Genomic DNA, 25,130 nt, shown 5'->3' with positions numbered 1-25,130 from the left:
GAAGAAAATGATAAATGATAAGTTACATACAGAGGAACAAAGATAAAAATGAACACAGATGTTTCATCTTCGTTGCTGCGCGTGGGCTTTCTCTAGGTGAGCGGGGGCTACTCTTCATTGCGGTGTGCAGGATTCTCATTGCGGTGGCTTCTCTTGTGGAGCACGGGCTCTAGGCACACATGCTTCAGTAGTTGTGGCACGCAGGCTCAGTAGTTGTGGCACACAGGCTCAGTAGCTGTGGCTCACGGGCTGTAGAGCGCAGGCTCAGTAGTTCTGGTCCACGGGCTTCGTTGCTCCATGGCATGTGGGATCCTCCCCGACCAGGGCTCAAACCTGGGTCCCCTGCATTGGCAGGCAGATTCTTATCTACCGCACCACCAGGGAAGTCCCAGGAAGAGACCTTTTATTTCTCGTTTTAAATTTTCTTTATGTTAACTGACTGCTTAAAGCAAAAGTGCTTAACAACGTACTATCAGGTTTATAATGCGTGTAGAAATAAAACATTTGACTACAATAGCAGAAAGGATGGAGAGGAGAAACAGAAGTATAAAGTTTCAAGTCCCTACGTTCTACATAAAATATTATGCTATTATTTGAAAGTAGACTGTAAGCTGAAATTCATTTTGTAAACCCCAGAGCAACTAATTTTTAAAAGAGAGAGATCATAAGCCAATAGTAGAATAAATTAGAATACTAAAAAATATACAACTAATCCGAAAGAAGGCAAAGGAGGAAGGGAAAACAGACAGGACAATTAGGAAACAACCGCAAGATAGATTTAAACCCAACCAAGTCACTGATTAAATATAAACGGTCCAAACACGGCGTGGAAGCATCATGTCAGGTACAAAGAGGATAATTGAGTGAATAAAACAAAGCTTTGTGCCCTTGGGAAGGTTAGGATACAATGGTGGTGATAAAGAGTGTGTGGTATGTGTGGGTGTGTGTCCCCACATCCATCCATCCAAATAGAAACTAAGCAGTTGTGATTTAGTGCTGTGAAGGCAATAAAGGGGGTATAGTGACAGAGAAAACCAGAGGAGGCCCTGCTGAGTTAGGGTGATCAGGGATGGCCACTCTGAGGGAACAATATCAAATCTGAAATCTGTGTAGCAGTGGATCTTCTTCTGAAGAATGAAACTTTATGCTTAATCCCCAAAAGAAAAACAGACTGAAATCAAAGTAACCCTGGCTGACCAGGGTTAGAGCACCAGAGTCCTACCCACTTGCCTGAGGAGATTCTCAAAGAATCCTTGAAATACCCATAGGGCCCCAAGAAATATTTAGGTCAGTAATTGGATGCTATAGAAGAGTTCTGAGCAGGAACAAGGTCAGACAGACCAACCTGATTGGTGAAGTGGAGAATGGACTTTAGGAGAACACAATGAAAGTCGATGGGCTATCTAAATTGCTGAGGTGAGAGATAAGGACTAAAAAGATAAATAGTATACATACTTAGAATACAACAGAAAAGGGCAAAAAAGATGGGAATAGGAAGACAGATTCCATTTTTTCCTAATAGATACTTCTTGATGTATCTGGTGACTGACAGTATAGGAAAAAAAAAAAGCGGTAAAGCTGAAACACTCAAAAGTGAGCCCTAGGCTTAGGTGACTGTGTGGACAGTGGTATTAACCATGGACTAGCCAGGTGTGGGTCACATCAAGAAGGGCTTGGACAACATAAATCTAAAGTACAAAGGGATGTCAGAACTAGAGATAAGAGGAGGACAGAGACAGAAGAGAAGCAGACAGACAGCCAATCCCACAAGCTCTCCAACTTCTTCTCCATTTATGAGGGGGGTAAACAGAATTCACTATTTTCAAATACATGCTGGCCAACAATAACCACAAATTCACGGATTCAGCTGAAATGAAGAAAAATAAAAAACAAAAGAAGAGACAATAATTCAAACATGGCACTATAAAAGAGCAAATGAAATAAACAAGTGAGTAATGAAGGGACACAAGGATCAGAATTCCATCTAGATTTCTGGAGAGAAAGGTTTCAGGTCACGACCAAATGAACTGCTTATTTTAGAAGTATAAAACAAGGTTCTGAATTAATGGTCATAGCTATAAAAGGGTCTCAAAAAGTAAGTTTTAGACAAATGTCACAGATGGGATTAATGCATCAGTATATTCACAAATTAGCAGCATAAAACCAATAAAGCATTTTAACTAAGCTCAATAACTTGGGGAGTGGCTACCTATACAGCAATTATATTACTTGTGAATGACGTAAAGTACAATTACTGTTACCTTCTTGACACAAGGTATTTATTAATAGCCTAACTTATTCCTAGCTTTTGGTTTAAGTTCTTTTTTATATATTTCATATGTAAAACAAAAAAATTTCTTCCTCTGCTTAAAATGAAGTAGTCCAGACCCTGTAATCATACTTTCTCCTCTGTCCTCACAAACCATACCAATTTGCTATATTTGGCCCAATGCTAAGATATTATTATTTCTTGAATGAAAAAAATCAATTTCTGAATATACTTAAAATTGATTCTTGAGATCTTAAGAACTCTAGACATCAGAAGTTAAATTTAATTGCCTGAAATAATTTTTGAAGATACTGGTGAAAAAAATCCAGCTACAAATTTTCTATTCAAAAGGCTAGCTATTGGATTTGTAGTTTTACAACATGCACAATGTATATTCACTGCCCCAAAAGAAACTAGAATTGTTAATACTAAGATACTTTCATTGTCAACACACGGTATACAGATATACTGAGAAGAAAAGAGTATATGCATTACAACTGGTCAATCCTACTGGGAAAGAATAGGTAAAATTCTATGAACCATGAATAAGGGAGAACATAAAATGTACTGTCCAAAGCAGGACTTCTTTGAGCGTGAAAATAGGCATGAACTATTAACAACATATCAGAACAGAGATGTAAACCATTAACTGTCCAAGGTCAGTGGAGACCAATGGTCACTTTATCCATGAAGCGCCATCACAAAGGCTCACGACTTCCGGCCAACACTTCCCTTTCTGAATTTTTCCTACCTTGTCAGTAGCACAATAAGCTTTCAGTCAACTAGAAATTTTTATTATTAGAGCCCCCTTTTATATCACTCAGTTTTAAAACAAAGGGGTGAGTTGGCAAGGCTGTAATAAAGTATAAGAGGAACAGTCTAAATCAGTAAAGGAAAGGAAGTGTCAAACTGCAGAGGCACTCAAATGTAAAGACAAAAATTACACTTAGGAAGTAGAGTACCAGCAGTGTTAGGAAGAAAAGATGAAGGGATTGTCCAGTGTAATTAAATGGGCAAGCCCAAAACACAGGAAAATGTTTATGCATCGTCAAGCTTAATCATAATGTACTATATTAAACCTAATTTGGAAGAATTTACCTTTGTAATCTTAACATTCTTTAAAGCCCTATCCTAAACCTTATAAATCAGAACCCACTTGTTTATAAGATCCCCTAGGTCATTCTTAAGCACAGTAAAGCTTAAGAAGTGCTACTTTAAATTATATTAATACAAAAACATCAGTATCTTGCTCATGTCATTTTTAGCACACACCTATACTTATTTAAAAATAGAGATTAAGAAAATTCAGGACCTCCCTGGTGGCGCAGTGGTTAAGAATCCACCTGCCAGTGCAGGGGACAAGGGTTCAGCCCTGGTCCAGGAAGATCCCACATGCCGTGGAGCAACTGACCCCATGCGCCACAACTATCGAGCTTGCGCTCTAAAGCCTGCGAGCCACAACTACTGAGCCCGTGTGCTACAACTACTGAACCCGCGAGCCACAACTACTGAAGCCCATGCACCTAGAGCCCATGCTTCACAACAAACAAAAGCCACCACAATGAGAAGCCCGTGCACCGTAACGAAGAGTAGTCCCCGCTTGCCGCAACTAGAGAAAGCCCATGTGCAGCAATGAAGACCCAACACGGCCAATAATTAATTAATTAATTAAAATAATAAAAGATATATTCATTAAAAAAGAAAGGGAATTCAGAACCCTGAGAAATAATAAAGATAAATTTTCTGCATTCCTTACAAAGAACTTTTTAGAGTTTTTTTTAAAGTTTCTCTATCATGTAGACTAGAAATATATGCCACCTTATACTTCTTCTTGAGAACAGTATAAGAGATTGTCAGATGCCTTACCTAACCTTAAACAAATCACTCTCTAGAAACAGAAAAATCTATCAAAAGTCTAAGTAAAGGGGTTTCCCTGGTAGCGCAGTGGTTAAGAATCCACCTGCCAATGCCGGGAACACGGGTTCAGGCCCTGGTCCGGGAGGATCCCACATGCTGCGGAGCAACTAAGCCCATGCGCCACAACTACTGAGCCTGCACTCTAGAGCCTGCAAGCCACAACTACTGAGCCCACGTGCCACAACTACTGAAGCCCGCGCACCTAGAGCCCGTGCTCCACAACAAGAGAAGTCACTGCAATGAGAAGCCCACGCACCGCAACAAAGAGTAGCCCCTGCTCGCCGCAACTAGAGAAAGCCCTCACACAGCAACGAAGACCCAATGCAGCCAAAAAAAAAAAAAGTCTAAGTAAAAGTAGAATTTAAAATTTAGGTAAGGTGATAATAATTTACATCTGTAATATCTAAAATTATTTTGGATTATTGTTTACCAGTTTAAATGAATAAATCAATGATGGAATGTTCACTTGCTGATACAGCATTTAGGAAAACATAATTCTCAAAGGCAGACTGATCCTCATTTTGATCGCCATCTTTCTATAAAGAATCATTGTCTTTCTAAAAAAAAAAACCTACAATGAATTACCTTTAGAGCTTATTTATTCTATTAAAAAATGACTAGGCTTAATAAATTTTATGATTAAAGTAAGGCAAAGTGTGTATTGTATCCACACATGTGGCAGGATAGGGTGATAAAGATGGGTGAAAGGTACCAGTGTTACCTAGTGGACAATGAGTTCCATTATGGAGAGGTCCATAAAACAAAATGAGTGGTAAAAAGCAACCATTTCAGAACTCCACAGCAGGATATTAAAGGCATACAGGAAATGTGTTAAGCCAACAATTGTTATCTTTAAAGAATAAACCATCTGGCCTTCCACAAACAGAGAATTGCATAATTTTTTTAACTGGAGAGTCTTTAAAGATCACGTAACATAACCCCTTAAATTTTATATAAGATAGATAACTGAAGCCCAGGGAGAATAAGTGAGAGAGTCGGATCCCAAATCAAATTAATAAATATTTATTGAACACCTACTATGGATAAAACACTACTCCAAGAGTTACAGAAAATAAGTATAACAGTGAACCGCTTCTTCAAAGTTTCCATTCTCTATTTCCCAGGTGAATTACCTGCATGTAGCTCTCTGATGTTAGCAATATCCTTTTCCATATTCTGGCTTAGGGTTGGAACGTTTAGGCCCCCAGGCCAAATCTGGTTCATCACCTGATTTGTAAATAAAGCTGTACTGAAACACAGCCACACACAGGCATTCACATTTCATCTAGGCTCCTTTTGCTCCACAAAGACAGAGCTGAGCAGTTGTGACAGAGACTCACGGCCTACAAATCCTGAAATATTTACTATCTGACCCTTTCCAGAAAAAACTTGTATTCTAGATCATCTTTTGCTTGATTTGAAGGATTTTTTTTTTCTTTTTTCATTTTCAAACTAATGGGAGGCTGCTTTTGCCTCAGGAACCCCTGCCCACTGAGCGATGTGCTAGATGGTTTTGAAGGAAGAAGTCAGTGGGCTAAATATGGCAACTGACAGCAGCTCTTCAGAACAAGTGAAAACTTGCTCTGGGACATAAAGGACAAGAACCAGAGGACAGAAGACGCTAACCGTCAACAAACATTTAATAACTGCTTCCTAAGTGCCTGCCACGGGGCTGAGCTCTGGGGCTACCCACATAAATAAGACCAACTCAGTTCTCAAAGAACTCAGTATCTGGAAAAAGAAACAATACTTTTATATTAAATGGAATAATAGAAGCTAGTGGACAATTACAGAGAATAATTAATTGAGGTTGGGGGCGAGGGAAACTAGTCAACCCCAAGGACAGTCACACAGAGACTTCTATTCCCCCTGCAGAGTTCCAGTTTCAAGAAGTAACCAGGATTGGAAGCTTATAACTACGTATGGTTGCCTCAACCCAAAGGCCACTACTTATAGGTGGGTGGAGTTAACCCTTGGGCTGTATGTTGCTTCCTGAATTCCTATTATAGCACACTTTATATTTATTTAACCTTCCTAGTATATTCTTTTAGTTACATTTAAAATTTACATTCAGCTTTAGTCATCTTAACCTATTTTACTGTGCATTTTCACTTCTTTGTTATTTTTTTAGAATCTTTGGATATAGATATTATTTTTTATCATTTTATTCATCTTTTTACACATTCTTTCAGTATTTTTGCCTAATATTTATTTATATTTTTCTTATACCCTTTTGTTTCAACTATTTTATCTTATTCATAGTACCTCCTTCCTTTTGCTTCTCTAAGTGAAAATAAACAGGGGTGATGATCAAAATAGTCAGCCACCAGGAAGGTATGGTAACTGAACAATTTAACAAGCCCAGCCTCAGAGTGGAGGTGGGTCCTGGAGTCCCTGGTATGCCTAGGTCTCACCCTTTTGTTGATGAAACCCAGGGTGATCAAAGAGGGTCCTGGGGTAGGGCAGGAGGGCTGAAGCAGCAGGAGCACTTGGGGAAGGGATGTAGGAATAGCTAAGTATCAACTGATACGAGAAATTGTAATATTTTAACAACCAATATCACCATACTAGATAAACATCAATTCTGTGATTAGGAAATGGGAGAGTAAGTGGTATAGAGAGGAGACTATTCCAGGCCTCTTAAAATGGAGACAGATGCATTTTTATTTCGATTAACCTTCTTAAAAGTCCTTTCTAAAAGCCAAAGAAGTAAAGACCCTGACCCTAACTCTAGTCACACTTAACTGCCCCAATTTTTAAAAATATACATCTATTAACCTTGAGGACAGAGTCCAAAATGACCCTTCTTAAGAAACGTTAGGCTGGGATTTCCTAGTAGCGCAGTGGTTAAGAATCCGCCTGCCAGCTCAGGGGACATGGGTTCGAGCCCTGATCCAGGAAGATCCCACATGCCATGGAGCAACTAAGCCTGTGCGCCGCAACTACGGAGCCTGTGCTCTGAAGCCTGCGAGCCACAACTACTGAAGCCCACGTGCCACATCTACTGAAGCCTGCGCGCCTACAGCCTGTGCTCCACAACGAGAGAAGCCACCGCAATGAGAAGCCCACACACTGCAAGGAAGAGTAGCCCCCACTAGCCGCAAGTAGAGAAAGCCTGTGCGCAGCAACTAAGACCCAACACAGACAAAAATAAAATTTTTTTTTAAAAGTGTTAGGCTAACTTTAAAAACAGAGAAGAGAACCTACTGAAGTAATACTGTTACACTAACTTCTAAAAACCTTTGTATCTGAATCACAAGATCTTTTGGCAGTAGCTATTTGGAAGAGCACCCATTATAGACAAAGAAGGAAAGCACAGGAGAAGGTGTTGCAACTCAAGTTCCCACGAACTGTCATGTAGCTATAAATCACATGCTAAAATGGTTCGGAATTATGCACAACGAAAAGACCTAGATCCAAATTCCTAGAATGTTTTCTACGATGGAATGCTCCAAAGATAAATCCTAGTTAAATTTGATTCATCTATCTCCAAGTCAAAAATTCAAAAGTTTTTTTAAACAGTAATAGCCACTATGTATTGAATCATGTATCAATTTTGTTACCATTTTTGGTAATCTTGAAAACAATGCTACAAAGAAAATATCATTCAAAGTGATAGGTGAGGTCAACTGGCCTAGAGAGATTAAGTAGCCTGTTCAAAGACACGTAGCCAGTCACCAGTGGAGCTCAACTCAGTCTGGATCAAAGCCCCACTCCATGCCATTCTCAATACTTACTTCACTGCCTCTCTCCCATCACACCTGTAGGTCTTTTCCAATCTCTCTTCTATCATGAGAATTCTCACAGACTCAGAAAAGGCATGAATATAACCACCCATAACGCTTCTCCTGCAATCGCCAATGAAAACTACCTGAAAAATACTCCAAAGGCCCTCTTAAGTAAGGGATCCTACTTGATTTCAGGACACTATGAAAGCCCAACACTTCCAAATCTCATTTATGTAAACAAGAAGAATTCGTGAACTCCTTCACACACTTACACAGTGAGAACAAGGTATCATTTGGGTCAAGCCAGAAATTCCATAGCAGACTGATTATAATTTGGAGCTCAAGTTCTTCCATGACACTGTCCTGCCCAAGAATCTTTTAATGACATTTGAATTCCAAAGGATTCTCTATCTCCTTCGGGCTGTTATCACTTACAAGCATTTGAAGTGGCAAAAGAAAACCTCAGAGCCCAGTCTTTGATGAACACTTAAAACACTCTTTACTCATCTCATTCCCTTCTAAAAAGAAACTGGCCTGCCATGCTATTCCTCTACCCAACATAGGGTGCATCAAACAAAAGCAAGCTATTCAGGAGATACAAAATATAACCACTGAGAGCAACGGTTCGACAAAAATAAAACTAAAAAGATCACTTATTAAAGAAACCCAGTTAGTAATAGTTAGCATCCCCCATTCTTCACTAGTCAAATATAAATAGCAGCCTTTACAACTCAACCAAAAGACATTTGGAATTTTATATAACAAGTGCTACGTTTTGGTCTGTTCCTGCTAATAAGCTGTGCTGAACACCTCAAGAGAGGTATACCAGTATACTATTTAATGTTTATATCCCATGGAGTCATTAACACTTTATAATGAAATGAAAATGTTATATACATATATATATATATATATATATATTTTTTTTTTTTTTTTTTCAGTACGCAGGCCTCTCACTGTTGTGGCCTCTCCCGTTGCGGAGCACAGGCTCCGGACGCGCAGGCTCAGCGGCCATGGCTCACGGGCCCAGCCGCTCCGCGGCATGTGGGATCTTCCCACATGTGGGATCTTCCCACAAACTCGTGTCCCCTGCATCGGCAGGCGTACTCTCAACCACTGCACCACCAGGGAAGCCCTGAAAATGTTATCCTAATGTGAGTCTCAACCGTTTTTGTAAAAGTCATGTGAAACAGCTATTTACTTAATCAGCTTACATAACCAGAGTGTTACAGAAATAATTATCAACTGTTCGTTAAAGCGTAACACAGGATCTGAAACAGATGCAGGCATATTGGAATTAAAGTGTTTTCCTATTGAAATATAGCTCTTAATTAAAATGAAAGCACCAAAAAAAAGTATGTGTTCTTTGGTGGAACAATTAAACTTGATAGATACACGAGTCTTTTAAAAATAATTTAAACATATTCAAAAACATCAAACACTGCAGTGAGGTGGAGTAGAAGGACAAAATGCCTGACTTTAAAACAATGGCATGGGCTTCCCTGGTGGCGCAGTGGTTATGAATCCACCTGCCAATGCAGGAGACACTGGTTTGAGCCCTGGTCTGGGAAGATCTCACATGCCACAGAGCAACAAAGCCCGTGTGCCACAACCACTGAGCCTGTGCTCTAGAGCCTGTGAGCCACAACTACTGAGGCTACACGCCACAACTACTGAAGCCTGCGTGCCTAGAGCCCGTGCTCTGCAACAAGAGAAGCCATCATAATGAGAAGCCTGCGCACCGCAATGAAGAGTCGCCCCCACAACTAGAGAAAGCCCACGCACAGCAAAGAAGACCCAACACAGCCAATAAATAAATAAATAAATTCATTTTAAAAACCAATACACTTTCTGTGGGGATGACAAATATCAGTATTAGGAAATCCAATTATCCAAAGATAAATAAATAAAAACAGGCATGACTATACTGATGAGTAGCCAAAAACCCTCAAATAATTTGGTTAAGCCTCTCTGAACTTTTAAAACTTTTAACAACCTATCTCACAGGGCTTTCGTGATGACTTAGGTAACATCTGCTCATTCAACCAATATTTATTGAGAAACTATTATGTTCCAAACCCTGGAACACATCAGTAGACAAAGCAAAGTCCATGTTCAACTTACATTCTGAGAGGGGAAAAGGGACAGGTATGCACTAAATGGGTAGACAAATTAGACCATTTAAGTTATTTGTAAATCAAAACAAGAAAACAATGCCCACAATACATAAGGTGATCAAATAATTTTGACATATATTTAGTTCTGTTCAATGTCTCATTATCTCTATTCTTGGTGAATTATAAAAATCAATTATAATATATTTACACTCACTTATTCTTGACTCCAAACAGAATGAACAACAACAAAATTAAGGTTGATTCCATCAGAATAAAAATAACCCAGTCCTGGAGATACAAGGACTCTGCAGCTGTCACAACAGAAGCCCGTGGAAACACACTGCTTGATTCGTAGGATCTGACGCATAACTATGCCTAACATTCATTCTCCTTCAATGGTGAGATAGCCCTGAAGTATATTCTGAATCTGTGAAGGGCATTTTCTCCCCACCAACTCTTACGCCTGAAGATAAATATTAGTAGAACTGGCACAAATAATATCTATCAGTGAAATCAGTCTCTGATCACATAATTAGGACTCTACACACAAAAAATTGGATTTTTAAGTATCTTATGAATATGATTACATAACATGAACATTTTGATTCTTTTTTTTATTAAGGAAGTAAAAGGACAGCAAATAAATGATTTACTTCTTTAACAAAATTGCAACATTACACAACTATATAGAGTCCCTTTATGATAAATTATAACTGTTAACTAATCATTTAATCAAAAAGCTCCATTAAAGTAGGAGTCAGGGGGGTGGGGGGGAAATCAATAGGTCTACTAAAGGTTTTAACTTAAATATAAAAATTCCATGTTTATTCCCTAGACTTTTGATGTAGTGCCAAGTCCCTGTCTCTTAAGGTGAATTTGCTGATTACTCTGTTGTCTTTCTCGCCTAAAATACAGCCCATGTACATCACCTATGATACCTAGTTTCAATTTCTTCAAAGTGGAGTAGGAAGTTGAAGGTTTGTGAGGGCAAAATCCTTCCAATCTTGTATACTTCTCTGGCCTAAATGTAATTTAAAAGGAAACTTTTCGAGGAATTCACTTTTATAGAGTATGAGCAAAGTATTCAACTTTTTTACACCGAAACGACTTTCTTTTCAGCCTCATACTTTACTGAATTATGTGATACCTAATTAAAATACATGATCACAATTACAAGTATAACTGGCATAAACAAGTTTGGTTTAAAACGCAACCAACTCTTGGTAAGCCCACACCTGAATCTGTTAGTAGCAGAAGCGGTGGCAGGGGATTTGAACAGTGTGCAGTGTACTACAGGCATTTGTTAATATATTTTACAGAGAAATAGAGGATTTCTGGTAAATCCAGTCTGTTGTTTGCGAATTTCTATCAAACTTTTAAAACATTAGGTTACTTAATATTTAGAGAAAGTTAAAAAATGAAAAACTTTATTAAAAGTGAAGAAAAATGTTCTTCAAAATATCAACCCCTGGGCTTCCCTGGTGGCGCAGTGGTTGAGAGTCCGCCTGCCTCTGCAGGGGACACGGGTTCGTGCCCCGGTCCGGTAAGATCCCACATGCCGCGGAGCAGCTGGGCCCGTGAGCCATGGCCGCTGAGCCTGCGCATCTGGAGCCTGTGCTCCGCAACGGGAGAGGCCACAACAGTGAGAGGCCCGCGTATGGGGGGGGGGGGGGGGAATCAACCCCTGCAAATACCTCAAAATTCTACGCATATTTTTGTTAAAGAAACCATAAGCATCTATAAATATTTCTGGAGTTAAAAGTAGCAAGGTAAATTTCTATATACTGCAAACTTATCCTCTCACAAAAGTACAATTATCAATCCATATTACAATTTTGTCTAAATTCCTTAGAAATAATTTTTTGTAATTTTGAATTAACAATTAAAGAAGTTGGAAACAACTGATCCAAATACAAAGCTATGAGATTACATACCAGTTTTTCTCTAAAAGAATACTTCCTTCTTTGCACTACTGATATGAAATCTCTTCATACTCTTGATCTCTCCTTTCATTAAATGAGCAAACTGTAACGCCCTTTAGAAGAACTGTACCCAGTTCTTTGCATGACTTCTGGATAAACTACTGCATTATCTCTATCCCAGAACCACCAGCAAACAGGAGGTAAATTCATTCATGCTGAGTTGCAAGTAATCAGTGTGTAGACTGGTGTGAATCATGTGGGTTTTATTCTTACATACAATATAAATTTAGTATCAAATTTTGAGATTCAGGAAAAGGACTTTATCAGTAAACTGAAATTTCAGAAACCAAATCTTTTTACAGATATTGCCAAAGAAGTCCCTTAATTTTAATAGTCATTCCCTAAAGTTGAATTTTATTTTTGAAGAGAAAAATGGGGCAAGAGTTATTCCACAAAGGACCTGTGGCCTCTGAAATTTCAAACAGATTCTTCAGTTGTTTCAGTTCCATGATTTTGCTTTATTTTGACTGACTGGTAAAAAGATATATAGCATAGAAAGCCCTTAATCATTAAATTGAGTGCTGTTTGAAAATTAATGTAAATTACAAAATCTCATTATTATACTTTATAACATATACGCTATGTTCAAAAATGTGTAAGACAGTCTTTAAAAAAAAAAGGAGCCATATTAAACTAATGGGCATAGGATATTACATTTAAACACCAGGTCCCTTATATATGCTGTGGTACAGTGAAGAAAGCAACTAAATGATTCAAGACTGAAAGCTAAAGAGTAAATTTTTAATAACATAAATAACTGCACATATTAATACATTCATATTCTTCACTTATGCATATCTATACTGTTGAACACAAAACTAAGTACTGAATGATTTACAGATTTTAATTGAAATTAAGAGGCACTAACCCATCAGTAGTCTCACCTCCACTTTATCCATCCAAATGAGTGAAGAGTATAAAAAAAAAGACTTCTAAAACCAGTATATTCTAGAAATGAATATTTCTTTTTAAAACTTAAAAGCTCCTTCTCCTTTCTTTTACATAATATTTTTAAAACAGAAATTTTAGTTTCTCCTAAGTATGACCCTATTTTTTTTTTTTTTTTTTTTTTTGCGGTACGCAGGCCTCTCATGGTTGTGGCCTCTCCCGTTGCGGAGCACAGGCTCCGGACATGCAGGCTCAGCGGCCATGGCTCACGGGCCTAGCCGCTCCATGGCATGTGGGATCTTCCCGGACCGGGTCACGAACCCGTGTCCCCTGCATCGGCAGGTGGACTCTCAACCACTGAGCCACCAGGGAAGCCCTGACCCTATTTTTTAAACTGACAAGAAACAGTGTTAAGGAGAGTACAAAGAAATAGAGATACTGCCCTGGGGAGCTTAAATTGAGAAAATTCTGAAAAGTAACTTGGCATTGTCTATCAAAATTTTAAATGTACATAGAAATTTATACTAAGAAGCAATCATACAAAGGCATAAAGTAATACAATAAATGAATAAATAAAATAAATGGATATTTATTACATAATTACTTTTAATAATTAAAAATTAAAGTCACTCAGTGTTCATCAATAAGGACTGATTGAATAAATTATGTCATACAATGGCGTGCATTATAAAGAGACAGAAAGACGGTTATGATGTATTAAATGAAAAAGCAAGTATCAGAACAGTTTAGGTAGTAAGTCTCATTTTTAAATTCTATAAGTAAAAATATATATGTGCATATTAAATATGCATAAAAAACAGCTATAAGAATATATATTAAACTTGCAGAGGATTTACAGAAAATCTTTCTATTAAATATTACATTAATTGATATGAGCAGTTATATATTCCCTATAATAAAAATTCATAATCATACAGAACATTTTAACATTTTTAAGTGTTTTAGTCCAAATTTTAAAGCAGGCATTTTTTTCATCATCTTCCTAAAGGATTTTCCCTTTTTTTCCCCCAACATTTTCTAGTTACCATATGCAAACCTGATTTTTCTCCTGACACATGAGTATCATCCTCTCAAACTTTAAAAGGCATTATATTCAACTTTGCAGAATTATATGAAATAAAGGTAGTGACACAAAATAATCATTATTATATTCAAAGATTTTTTTTTAATATTTCATCCCAAATATTCTTTATCTTTAGAACAAAAGAATGGGACTTTTTTTAAAGTGATTTCTGTAGTGATAGATAAAACTCAGTATCTTGTTTTTCACGTATATACCCTACCGATTGTAAAATACCTTTTTTCAATAAGTATAATCCTTCATCATAAAAATATTTTCCAAGATCACTAAACTGTTAACTTTACTAATGCCTTTATCTTGATCTATAGCAATCAATATTTCTCCATCTAAACTCAAAGCAAAATTTTGATACTAAAAAAATTTAGGCCCACTATATATTTACTCTATTTTTAAATTCTTTTTAGTATTTAAACTTGATTTTCAAAATAAAGATTTATGCTCACTAGAATTCATACTTGTAAAAATTTTACTTTTCTAAAATAAGTTTTTATTAAAGGATTGAAAATACATTTTTACTTTACCTAGTTGCTGATGTTGGTGTTTGTCATAATTACTGTGACCACTCTCCTCATCTACAGTCTTCTCTGATGAAGGCAAACTAAGAGGTTTCAACTTCAGCAATCTTGGAGGACTTCCCTGAAAACTCTCTCTAGTGTCCAAAACCACATCTCCCGAACGAATGGGAGAAACAACTCTCTTCAAAAAGTCCATTTTAAGGTTCTTCTACATTACTGGGCCCACGAGCACACAGAAGGGTGCTTGTACCAACTTCCTTGATGAGAAGGTAAGGTCCACTCTTTGTGTTAAAGAGCAAAGAAACGTCATGTGAACTTAGGTGGGTCGACTGCCAGCTGTTTTGAAGCTGATTTTTAGGACATTTGCTGTTCATACTGATAAGAAGTCAAACAGCTACCGACTGTGAAACTGCACTTCATATATACATGTACATGTACAATGGGTGTTAACAGCAATACTGGGACTATAAAGTGTTTAGCATCCATCTAGTTTAACATTTAGACTTTGAAAACCTACACTGTGATAACGTTAAGACAAATTTACTTTGGTCTGAGGTGTGTCTTACTTTTAAATATGCTGAACAACTTAAATGTGAAACAGTAACTTGTTTTCAAAAGATAATTCTTATCATTCTGAAAATTCACTAATAGACCGCAGGAACATCAAGTTTTACAGGAGGTGAAAAGGAGTAATTTAAAACTATACTGTATTATGAACATCTCAATATACTTTTAAACACACACACAAAAACCTCTTCATTATAATCAATCATAAGTATCAACAGTAGCAAAGGAAACCTTGGCATGAATTACTAAAAAAAAATTAATAATTTAAAATGTATGAATCTAAGAAAATAAAGTTGAACAGTTTAAAGTATAAATATTTAATAAATAAACCCAGTAATCAACCTTACACAATTTATTTCCAAATAACTGAGCATTCTACTAAATATTTTAAAATAGCAAAAGTAGCTGATCCTACTGCCTTACTACAATCCAGAAGCATGACAAAATGTGCCAGTAAAAGGTGCCTACATAAGACTTTGTGAACTTAATGTCTTTTCTCCCTTCCTTTGCCTGTCCTCTGGTGGGGTTACGAAGTGACACGAAAGAAATGGGAAAAAAAAAAAATGGGAACAGATAAGACGTAAACATCCCTAAACTAATCAAATTGATAACTTTGAAGGATACACATTTTAATAATAAAAAAAATGTGATTCACTTAGTGAAACACAAACACAATCTCATTCTTCCAACACTCAATATGAAGAAAATGCTCTACATATATTAAAAGATGAAGCATAAAATTGTCTACACAGATATCAGGGAAAATTGTTATAATATAAAAACAAGGAAATTTCTGGTCTGAATTGTCAAGTTTTTAATCCTTATTCTTCTGCCACATTAATAACGAAGTCAATTATTCTCTATTTCATTCATTTAAAAGATGTTAAGTAAAAGTCCTCTACGCATAAAGCATTAATATAGTATTAAGGTTCAGAGAAAATTTAGAGGATTTATTAATGCAAATTCTGTCTCACGGAATCCTACAGTAAAAAGGGGAAAAAAAAAAACACAACAAGAAGTCAAGTAAAGGACTCAAATTTCTTGCCCTAAAGCAGGACTGTACCAACTAGAAAAAAACACTGACTTTAAAAAAGTCCTTCTCAAAAAAATAAAATTAAATTAAAAAGTCCTTCTCAGAAGTAGATTCTCTCTTAACCCTGAAGCACAAGAGGATTAAAAATTCATATCTGATCAGCCTATTCCCTGAACACAGAGAAAACAAACTGGTTAGAACCATAATCCATATCCCTTAATAGCCTAGGAGTTATCACTGTATCTTACAGGGTTTTTGTTTTGTCCATCTTACCTCATTCATTCTTTTTTTTTTTTTTTAATTTATTTGGCTGCATTGGGTCTTAGTTGCAGCACGTGGGATCTTTGTTGCAGCATGCAGGATCTTTCGTTATGGTGTGCAGGCTCTTCTTTGTGGCGCAGGGGCTTCTCTCTAGTTGTGGCATGAGGGTCCAGTAGTTGCGGCGCACGGGCTTAGCTGCCCCACAGCATGTGGGATCTGAGTTCCCCAAACCAGGGGTCGAACCCACATCCCCTGCACTGGAAGGCGGATTCTTAACCACTGGACCACCAGGGAAGTCCCTCGTTCATTCATATTTTTTTAACTGAAGGATAACTGACTTACAATATTATGCTAGTTTCAGGTTTACAACATAGGGATTCGATATTTTTATAATTATGAAAAGATCACCGTAAGTCTAGTTACCACCTGTCACCATACAAAGTCGTTACAATATTACTGACTATATTCCCTATGCTGTACGTTACATCTCCATGACATTTATTTTATAACTGGAAATGTGTACCTCTTAATCTCCTTCACCTATCTCACCCATATCGCCAACACCCTCCCCTCTGGCAAGCCCCTGTTTGTTCTCTGTATCTGTGACTCTGTTTCTGTTGTATGTGTGTTCCTTTGTTTTGTTTTTGAGATTCCACATATAAATGAAATCACATGGTATTTGTCTTCTCTGCCTGAGTTACTTCACTTAGCATAATACCCTCTAGATCCATGTTGTTCTTTTGTTTGTTTCCTCTTTACTGATACAGTCTCACATTCTTTAAAACAGATGTCCCCAACCCCAGGGCTGCACAGCAGGAAGTGAGCAGCAGGCGAGCGAGTAAAGCTTCACCTGCCGCTCCCCATCATTCCCCATCACTCGCGTTACCACCTGAACCATCCCCACCCCCCATCTGTGGAAAAACTGTCTTCCACGAAACCGGTCCCTGGTGCCAAAAAGGTTGGGGACTGCTGCTTTAAAACTTATACGTGTGGTTTTCCTCAGGTCCCATTGTAGGTCTTCCTTATCTGTGGAGCCCAGGAACACAGTGGTACGCAACACATGCTGATTATGGAGGACAAGTTACCTTCATGTTTGTTCATGATGTACAAGACAACCATGTGTGTCACTGTTAACCTCACTGCTCTAAACCACACTTTCAACTGGAAAAAGGAAGGGCAAGGATTAGGTGTTATAGGAGGAACCACAAGATTTTTCTCAGATTTCCTTCATTCAACAAATATTTGCCGAGCAGCTTCTTTAATGGCCTGTGCCCAATGCAAAGGCATTAAGGATATGTCTCCATCCCCAAGAAGCTTAACTCTTACAACTACAAGACTCCCTGTCTCAGTTGGCTAAGGCTTTGTTGAGCCTACATTATACTTCACTTTCCTCTGCCCAATAACCTCCCCTCTTTATAGGTTCTTGATCCCTAATAAACATCCCGGAAGCCAAACTCCCTTCCAGCATCAGTTTTTGGAGGACCCACCCTGAGACATACAGCAAGAGGGAAAGCATGGCACTCCAGTATCTGTTACTAGCTGAATCTATGACAGGGAAATACCATAAAGCCTTGTTTGCATGTTGATAGTTCTAAGATCTTTGGTTGATTATCACAACCTTGAACTCTTGGTATAAGAATTACAGGACTGAGAAATTATAATAAAGGCTAGTCACTCAAAGACAGCATTTAAAAATCTTTTTAGACCTCATGGTCACTATTTAGCCTTTAGAATATTTATTATAATCTTACCGTAGAATTCAAGACAGTAATTTCTTGGTGGTAAGTTGGATCATCTAATCCTGGCTGTGGGACTCTTGAGCAGTTCTGAGAATTAAGCATTTAGGTGTTAATCATCCAAGATTCAAATAAACGGCTTCAGCTCTGAAGAAAAACATGAGATTGACACATTAGATACGTTTATAAAAAGTACATCTGTCTGTGACTCATATCTACCCTTACTTCTGAATGTATTATATTGCAGTGTCACGTGGTGCTACAGTTATCCCTCTTTCAATTAATGTTGCATTACACTTTTTTCTAAGATTTTATTATAAAAAATTTCAAACTAATGCAAAATTATTAAGACTAGTATAATGAACCCACCGTTGTTAACTCACAGCAAGTCATGTTGCATTTATATTTTCACACCCCCGCCCAACTCCTATCCCACCACTCTGCATCATTCTGAGGCATTATACTATACCCCTTCATCTGTAGATAATTCTGTATGTCTCTCTCTAAGACAAAGATTTGCTTTTTAAACATAAGGCAGTACCATTATAATATCTACAATAAATTCAAAATAATTTCTTTACAACATCAACTACCAATCAGTGCTCAAATTTCCCCAACTTTCTCATAAGTGTTTTTTTAAACAGTTTGTTCTAATCCAGACCTAAAAAAAATCCATACAGGCAATTATTACTGTCTCTCCTAAATCCCTTTTAATCTATAGTTTTTTTCCTTTCTTCTCTTTGCAGTGACAAGCCATGATGCTTTTACTAGGCTATGATTGAATGAATACATTAATACCTTAACTGTTCAATAATACATTAAATCCATTTTCATTTTATTCACTAAATTAATCAGATTTGCAAAATAGTTCATATACCCACTAGGCCTAATATTTATCCCATCTACAGACAGTGTTTAGGATTTAGGATGTATATTTTTCAAAGTCCTATTATAATAACTCTGAGCGGGTCATGGACTGTGAACTACTATACCTTATATGTAATAATTTGATGGCTACTAAGAATGAAACCAATGACCATAGGGAGTTACGCTTTTACCACATATAAGGCCTCACATGTAATCATGCACATTCCACGTGTTTTTTTTTTGTTTGTTTTGTTTTTTTTTGCGGTACACGGGCCTCTCACTGTTGTGGCCTCTCCCGTTGCGGAGCACAGGCTCCAGACGCGCAGGCTCAGCGGCCATGGCTCACGGGCCCAGCCACTCCGCGGCATGTGGGATCTTCCCAGACGGGGGCACGAACCCACGTCCCCTGCATCAGCAGGCGGACTCTCAACCACTGCGCCACTAGGGAAGCCCACATTCCACGTTTTTATTACCATGAAAGGTCTGTGCATTTTTCAACAGTTAAATAGGACACATTTTTAATTTGTCATTGAAACTCTAATCAACCTCATTTTAAATCACATCTGGTTTCCTACTATTTTTTCTGTTTAATGAATTTAATCCCCAACCCAACAGAAAGAACTACTTGCTGAAATATTAATTTTGTACTTAAAACTTCTTAATCTGAAATTCCTTTAGCCAATTTAGAAAAAAATATAATGATATTTCATTTATTCATTGGTATAATCAACTAAATCATGACTAAAACCAAATCTTTGAAGCCCCAAAACTGGTAAATATGAACAAAATAGTAATTTAGATGCACTTGTTCATAATCAGATATCATTCAGACTTATGGAATTTTTGACTGCCCCACCAAATATTTCTGAATCTATTAACAAGAAGATATCTACAATTCTACCATAACTTTTTATCCTTTATTTTATATAAGGTTATATAACCTTATATAAGGTTAATGGAATTATTTCTCCCTCAAAGCAAATAAAGTTTATGTGACAAATAGCATACCATTTCTTGTACATAGTAAGCAGAGTACAGTCATGTGCTGGTGTGTATTTAATGAAATTTAAACTATTTTTCACTTTGTCTTCTAGGACAAATCACAAAACCAAGTACTCCTGGAGGACAAAGCTGTTTTAGGAATACTGCAAAAATTGCATCTAGGATTGATTTGTACTACCATGTCTACATCTTTCGTTTTGCTTCATTTTTGAATATCCTTCTGCTCAGACACAGCAAGGGCTAATGCCATGCTTTTTATATGTGTTTTCTCTTCTTATAACCACACTGTCAGAGCACTGTTATTTTAAGACTTCCCAATGTTTGCCTAGAATTTTCAATACCTCTCTAGTACAGATACAGCCTTCCTATTTTCCACTTTCACTTTTGATAAAATAAACAAACTTTTGTCTTTAGTTACCCTGGAAAATATTTGGTTTATACTTCCCTGGCTTTCTTTATAGGTTATAATCATTTTTAGCAGGGATGGGTTTTTGTTTTCATTTTGTTTGGGTGTGGTTTGGGTTGTTGGTTTTGGGGTTGTTTTTTTTTTCATTTTTTCATATCAATTGCACTTTCACCTTGTCTCCATATACATCATCTAACGTGGAACTCATTTTTATTTTTCATTTCACTTGATTAATTTGGAGAATATTTTATCTACAAGAAGAGTAACTTTTATTACCATTTTTATACTACTGCTTTTGAGATGGTCAAGGTCAGAGAGGTTAGGTAACTGTGGTCACGGTATACACATGACCAAGCCTGTTGTTTCTTATTTTAAAAGAAAAAAGTCATATAAACAAGAGTGACTTGAGGAGGTCAGTTGGTGTTTGACAACACTGAAGATAAGACTGTAAATAGTCAAACAGCACAAGCTTTAAAGGACCAAGGCTTTAAACCTTCAGCAAGACTAATGATCTAGAAGCTTCCATGTGTAATAAAGAAAGAGAACAGTGGCCCAGCTCTGGGGCTTGGGAGGATTCTCAGATCAAATGACGTCCTTCAAGGACAACCCTGCTTCGCTTCAGTCTAGAAAGTAAAAGAGAAAGTTGAATGGGTGCTCAGGTAACACATTAACCTCATTTCCTTTCTGAAAAGAATTACGAGGGTAATAAAGAACAGAAATGCCACAAATCTAATGTATCCTAATTGTAGTAAGACGTGACATAAAAGTCTCTGATATACATTGATACAGAAAATGATAATCTCAAGCAAATAGAGTAGAAATTAAGAATAAATGAATCTCAGTGATGTTCATTATAAGTACTCTCAATACTTACAGACTTGGAATACTTCATAATTTGAAAAGGAAAACAGGAAGTTATGGTGCCTAGCACAAGGTAGATTTGAGTTCAACATAATAAAAAGAAAAACTTATTATATAATTCATTTTAAAAAGCTGCTTCATAAAGAAATAGAGTTCCTACTCACTGAGTTTTTAGGCAAAGATTGTTAGAAATGCTATAGAAAGGGTTACACCACTGGGTCAAAAGATTAAGCTAAATTACTTCAGAGATTCCAACTTGAAACTCTAAATTTCACTTCAAAATATACTTTGTACTTATACTTGAATAATGGAATGTGTGGTGACCTAAAGATTCAATCATATTTCAACTAAAGAAAGAAACCACATTGCAAGATACGAAATCTATAAGGGAAAATTCCTGCCATTCTATTGAAATTATTCTGGGAATACTGGAAGGCCTCTTATAATGATGCAATGATTTTTGAATACATTGGAATAATCATAGCTCCTATTTGTAATAGCAAAATAAGTGTAGAAAATGTAAAATGCAATGACTTTTCAAATCTGAAGATAATGGAAAATGTGAAAAATCTATTCACAAAGACTCAAATGCAGGCAGCAAATAATTACTCAAATTATCTTTTCTGTCTGGCTGGCAAAAGTCATTAAGATAAAGAATTTACAGTCATCCCTTTAATTAAGAAAATTAATGATTTATAAATTAACACTGGTTCCATCACACTTCAAGTTTTAGAAATTCACTTTTTCTCTTATTTTAGAAATGTTATAATTTTTACAATTTTTAAAACAAACCTGCATTTTAATCTTTTGTCATTCTTTTAACCTTCTACCAAATTTCAATTTTAAGAAGTATGGAAACTTATGATGCTGACTAATGCAATCACAGATTACACTACATCACCTGCTAAAACTGCCGTATAATGGCACTGAGCTAGAATAATTGGGCTTCACTGCAAAAATCTAAATCTCTTGCTGATAAAGCAATGTTCTCTGCAGGTAAATTTTTCAACATTTTGTTGATTTTACATTTTTAGCCACAATAGCAGTTACTGCCATACCACTTGGTTTAATGAAAACAATTAGGAGAATTTTCCATTCTCAAATTTAAGGGGAAGTTTTTCTATAACAATTTCATTCACTGAATCAAATGAAAACAGTGCCAAAGTACATTTTCTAATAGACTGATGAATGAATATGTATTGTTTAGAACAATTTCCTGTTACATTTCTACAGCATTACATTTCTATAGTATTTCTAACCCATTCTACAGCATTTCTGTTGGCACAGAAAAAAAACAGGAATTCGACCACAAAATTATACAAATGCCCTACCTACTCATCTAGACTTAAACAAAAAGAAAAATTTCGGACAAATATAGAAACAGCCAAGACATCAACCTCACTAAACCTGGCATTTTCTTCCATCCGTAATTTTTAAAAATCCATTACTGTAATTAGGACACACATAAATTTACAAAAATCATACCTTTAACAAATATTTATTGAGCAGAACTATGTGCCAAGAACCAGGGACAGAGGAGTGAACAGAACAGACAAAAGTCCCTAGCCTCACGGAGCTTACCTTCTAGTAGGAGCTTGAATTTTGAATTTGAATTTTTTTGAAGTCATTCTTTTGAGAATCTGAAAAAAGTTTTGGAGGCCTCTCCTTCCAAAATGCACATATACCTAATTTTGCAGGGTTATGAACCTTTATAATCCAATCATTAATGATGGATTAAAAACCCCTGATAAAAATCCTCCTTAGGCTTATTTTCTATGTCTACCATTTATAGTTGATAGTTTCATAATTTTACTATTCATAGTATAAAGAAGTAGTACAGTCATCCCTCAGTATCCAGAGGGTATTGGTTCCAGGACTCTTTGTGGAAACCAAAATCATCAGATGCTCAAGTTCCTTATATAAAAGTGTGTAGTGGGCTTCCCTGGTGGCGCAGTGGTTGAGAGTCCGCCTGCCGATGCAGGGGACATGGGTTCGTGCCCCGGTCTGGGAAGATCCCACATGCCGCGGAGCGGCTGGGCCCGTGAGCCATGGCCGCTGAGGCTGCGCGTCCGGAGCCTGTGCTCCGCAATCGGAGAGGCCACAACAGCGAGAGGCCCGCGTACCGCAAAAAAAAAAAAAAAAAAAAAAAAGTGTGTAGTATTTTGCATATAACCCACTCAAATCCTCCCATATGCTTTAAATCCTCTCTAGATTACTTACAATACCTAATACAATGTAAACACTATGTAAATAGTTGTAAATACAATGTTAATGCTGTGGGAAGCAGCAAATTCAAGTTTTGTTTTTTGGAACTTTCTGGAATTTTTTTTCTAAATATTTTTGATCCAAGGTTAGTTGAATCTGTGGATGTGGAAGACTCAGATACAGAGGACTGACTGTACTTTTTTTTTCTCCATTAAAATACTTAAGGTATTCAAATTTCAATAAAATGTTTTCTATTTATTCCATTTGTCCCTCTCACAAATTCACAGACTGTCAGAGTACCCTCTATCAATCTTGGCTTTTCCAGAAAAAAACTGATCCTAACCTCTTTGGTAGCTTCATAGGTAAATTTTCTGATTTCATTAATTATTCTCTGGACCTTCTTAAGTTAAAATCCCCCTCCCTCTGCTCAGATCTTCAGCTAAAGTCTCTGTAGAAGTCACCACAGTCACTGGAAGAAGATATACGCTCAAGAGAAACCACAATGGGCTTCCCTGGTGGCGCAGTGGTTGGGCGTCCGCTTGCTGATGCAGGGGACACGGGTTCGTGCCCCGGTCCGGGAGAATCCCATATGCCGCGGAGCGGCTGGGCCCGTGAGCCATGGCCGCTGAGCCTGCGCGTCCGGAGCCTGTGCCCCGCAACGGGAGAGGCCACAACAGTGAGAGGCCCGCGTACCGCAAAAAAAAAAAGAGAAACCACAATAAAACCTTATTTAACCCTAACAGAAACCATCAATTACCGCCAAATTTTTGTTCTTGCTTTTCACAAAAAGAGAGTGAATCCCTAGAAAAAAGCTTTCTTATTTAAAAATACAACATCTAAAACACTTTTAGGGTTATTACTGTCTCTAATCAATGTCTTATGCCTTTTATACCTATAAGTTTTAAAATTATACATTGGAAATTCCTCTACCTAATTATGATCCTGAGGTCCTAAAAGAGCAAACATTAAAGAAAATTCATGAAAATTTGATATGTGTATTTTACACGTTATATAAAACAATTTACAGTAAAAAGGTTTCAAGGCTAATTCAAATTTTAAGTTAATAAGAAAAATGAGTAAGTAGCTGTGAAAGGTCACAGAGCAAGTAAAGGGCCACAGTTTAATCTTCAAAGTTTGTCTTTTCTCTTTTTCTCTGTGTTTATAGTCTCCAGCAAGCTTAGAGAAGCCTCACTTTTGTAAGAGCAACTATGAAAGCACAAATTCCCACTGATGTTTAGATGACCTATTTCTCTCAAATTTATAGTGCCAAAACAATTTCTCTAAGTTTAAGGAAGAATGATCATTTGTTACCTGCAGTCTCATAACTTGTATCAAAAGCCTTTAAAAATGTTTATGCTCTTTGACCCAATAATTCCACTTCTAAATGCTTTTTCTAGGAAGATAATCAGAAATGCACATAGAGATTTATTCACAAAGATACCATTGTACCATTATTCTTATGAACAAAATACTGGAGGGGAGGGGCAGAACAAAAACAAAGGACCAGTTGAAAAAAAATCATGGTATATTCACTAGATGAAATGTTACCCATCAATTAAAAATCATATTTTTTAACTAATATGCCATAATATTAACCACATATCTTTAAGTAATACGTAGAAAAACAAAACAGTATCTACAGTATCTTCCTAATTATTGGAGATAAAACTACAT

General features: G+C 36.9%; 1 protein-coding gene across 9 annotated transcripts in view; it reads right to left on the bottom strand.

Moving 5' to 3' along the window:
• Nucleotides 1-25,130, bottom strand: part of FRYL (FRY like transcription coactivator) — a 244,559-nt gene that overhangs the window by 166,112 nt on the left and 53,317 nt on the right. For 7 of the 9 annotated variants that reach the window (XM_004268286.3, XM_033425475.2, XM_033425476.2 and 4 more), the window contains exon 3: nucleotides 18,131-18,262. The exons of 1 other annotated variant lie outside the window; for it this stretch is intronic. The gene's annotated coding sequence lies outside the window, so the exon portion shown is untranslated. The remainder of the gene's footprint in view (nucleotides 1-18,130; nucleotides 18,263-25,130) is intronic. One more of the 9 variants, XM_033425471.2, reaches the window with a different exon arrangement.

The sequence above is a fragment of the Orcinus orca genome, chromosome 4, assembly GCF_937001465.1.
Source record: "Orcinus orca chromosome 4, mOrcOrc1.1, whole genome shotgun sequence".
Classification (NCBI taxonomy): domain Eukaryota; kingdom Metazoa; phylum Chordata; class Mammalia; order Artiodactyla; family Delphinidae; genus Orcinus; species Orcinus orca.
The sequence above is the reverse complement of the archived record's forward strand: the minus strand, read 5'-3'. Positions and strand labels throughout refer to the sequence as shown.